Consider the following 2,886-nt stretch of genomic DNA (forward strand, 5'->3'; position numbering starts at 1 on the left):
AGTCGCAAATGGGTGAAATAGATGAAGGGGAGTAAGAGTACAAACTTCCAGTTATGAAATATACAAATCATGGAGATGAAAAGTACAGCCTAGGGAATATAATCAATAATATTAGGGATCCCTGGGTGGCGCAGTGGTTTGGCGCTTGCCTTTGGCCCAGGGTGCGATCCTGGAGACCCGGGATCGAATCCCACGTCGGGCTCCCGGTGCATGGAGCCTGCTTCTCCCTCTGCCTGTGTCTCTGCCTCTCTCTCTCTCTCTCTCTCTGTGACTATCATAAATAAATAAAAAAATTTAAAAAAATAATATTATAATGTTGTATAATGTGACAGATGGTGCTTCGGTTATTATGGTGGGAACTAAATAATGTATAGAATTATCAAATCTGTATGTTGCACACTTCAAAATAACATTGTATGTCAACTACACTTCAATAATAAATAAATAAAATAATAATTAGTAAAATGAAGTTACATTTTTACACTTCTGAGTCCATGATATGTGAAATTTCTACTTACTGTGATTTGCATTTGGTTGTTAAAAGAGTTTAAGATTTAAAAAAAAATGTTTAAGACTTTCCTTACCCTGTAATTTCTACAGGACAATGATACATTTATCTTGTCCTGTTGCAGGCTATTCACATGCTAAGAAGGATTTCCCCATGTTCCCAGATCTTCGCTGAAATATGGATTAAAAGACTAAGAGAAACATCTACCAACTGCAACACATGAACCTGATTCAAACAAACTTTTAAGAAAAACTTATGAGATAATGGGGAAATTGGAACCCTGGTTGAATAGTTTATAGTGTTAAGAAAAATTATTGTTAATTTTCAAAGGTGTGATAATGGATATATACGTGCTTGGATATAATCACACATAATGAAAGATTTATGGATGAAATAATATAATGTCTGAGATAATGTCTGAATAATCACGTGTGGGGCTGGGGGATTAAGTTCATAGCAGACACAAGTTTGGTCATGAGTTGATGGCTGTTGAATGGTAATGGGCACGTGGAGTTTCATTATATTCATTCATTATGACAAAATATTTATTCTTTTTTATTTTGTGTATTTGAAACTTTGCCTTAAAAGAAAAGAAGGCCATGTTGGTCCCATTCTGGTTTTGGTGACTGACATCACAGGCAGTCTGCTCCCTGCTGGGTGCAGGGCTCCTCTGAGGGCTGCCTCTTTGCCAAGCAGAAGCTGTTCCAGGTATGGCCTTTCCCTTGCTCCCTTCATTCCTCTCAAGGCGTCTTGGCAGAAATTCTACTGCTCTTCTTTTATATCATCTCTATTTCTAAACTCCACCTCATGCTTTTCCTAATTATTCCCAAAAAAGAGAAACTTGAAATTCACGTATGCTGCTGCTGCACATCTTGTTGCTGAAAGGGCTTACAGAAATAGCCCAAAGAGCAGAATTTGTGGCAAGGAAAGCATCTGGGGAAAGATTTCTGCTTTATTTTTCTTTGAAATAGGGATATTTAGCACAGGTCTCAGGAAACACATAGTGAACCACATTTCATTTTCCTATTAATTATATTTGAGCTGAGACACAGAAGTAAAAAAAAAATTTTCCTTTTTTTTAACAAGAAGTTTTTTATTCAACAACAAAGATGCATAACTTGATGGGAAACTATCTAGAAAACTATCATTTCCTTTAATTTATCTCTACTTAATGTTACCTTGCCCTACATATAACAGCTACATACAAAAAATTGTAAAATCACCCTTGGTTTTACAATGATAAATGAAAAACATTAAAATTCTCCAATTGAGCAAAGTATAGAAGAATTTTTATATGGGTTTTTTTTTGTTGTTGTTTTTGTTGTTGTTAAAGATTGATAGCAAAATAATTTTACTGGAATGCAAAGATAAGAAAGAACTAAAGGAGTGCGCCACAAATGGAGAAAGGGAATATTTCCATAGAGGCATTTCTCTCCATCCCATTTCCATTTGATTTCGATCAAAACATATCATTGTCCATTTACTAAAAAGCAACAATGAAAACCAGAATGCTTATGCACATACACCAATTATTTTCTGTGCAACAAAAGAATGGCGGGAGGGGAAATGAAAGAATAGAGAAAACTATACCACACGATACAATACTAGTCAGGGTGTGGCGGAACCAAATTGTGGTTTTCTAACTGGGAATGGCTTCTTAGTCTGGAGGAACAGAGTTTTGGAGTGAAGTAGTAGACTCCCTTTTTAGGAGACACCTCTGTCTGCTGCTGGAACACAACTGCATGTTCTTCATCCATTTCCAACTGGGCAGGTATGTCTGTTTCATGGATTGGCTGCTTGTCAAATCAAAATCTTATCTGCCTCACTGACGAATCCTATCATTCACAACAGGCTTTTACCAGTTTATGAAGTAGTGTATGCCTCCTAATCCTAAACTGCACTACAGAAACATCCTCACCTGCTGTCTTCAAATTAATGAACGTAGTTCTCAGGCTTGACTCATTTCTTGGGCTCTTCATTGGCCATGGTGAGCCCCAAGGTCTCCTGAGCTGCAGCTTACAAAGAAGGTACCAGGTTGAAAGGAGGATGGGCAATGGTCAAAAAAGCATTTTCTGAAATAAAAAATAAGTCTCTTAGAAGTATAAATTTAATTTGTTTAGAACCTACTAGACCAGCTCAGGAGAAAATCTTTATCATGAGTTTATTTCCAGTTTATTAATTGTGAAATACCTGAGACTTAGCTAGGGAAGTCTCAAACTCCCAGGTAACTGACATACCTGTGTAAGAGAAAGCTCTTAGCCGGGCAAGGCTTCCCAATACAGCCTGAAGAGCAAGAACAGCCCAAAGAGCATCAAAAAAGTGTAAAAGACTTGAGAATGAAGTTAACGAAACAGAAGGTCGACTCGGAAAACTGCAAA

At 37.1% G+C, this 2,886-nt stretch overlaps 1 pseudogene; it reads right to left on the reverse strand.

Moving 5' to 3' along the window:
• Positions 1 to 2,112: 2,112 nt before the first annotated feature.
• On the reverse strand, positions 2,113 to 2,494 carry LOC121487359 (annotated as a pseudogene).
• Between the last annotated feature and the right edge of the window lie 392 nt (positions 2,495 to 2,886).

Source organism: Vulpes lagopus, chromosome 1 (assembly GCF_018345385.1).
Source record: "Vulpes lagopus strain Blue_001 chromosome 1, ASM1834538v1, whole genome shotgun sequence".
Classification (NCBI taxonomy): domain Eukaryota; kingdom Metazoa; phylum Chordata; class Mammalia; order Carnivora; family Canidae; genus Vulpes; species Vulpes lagopus.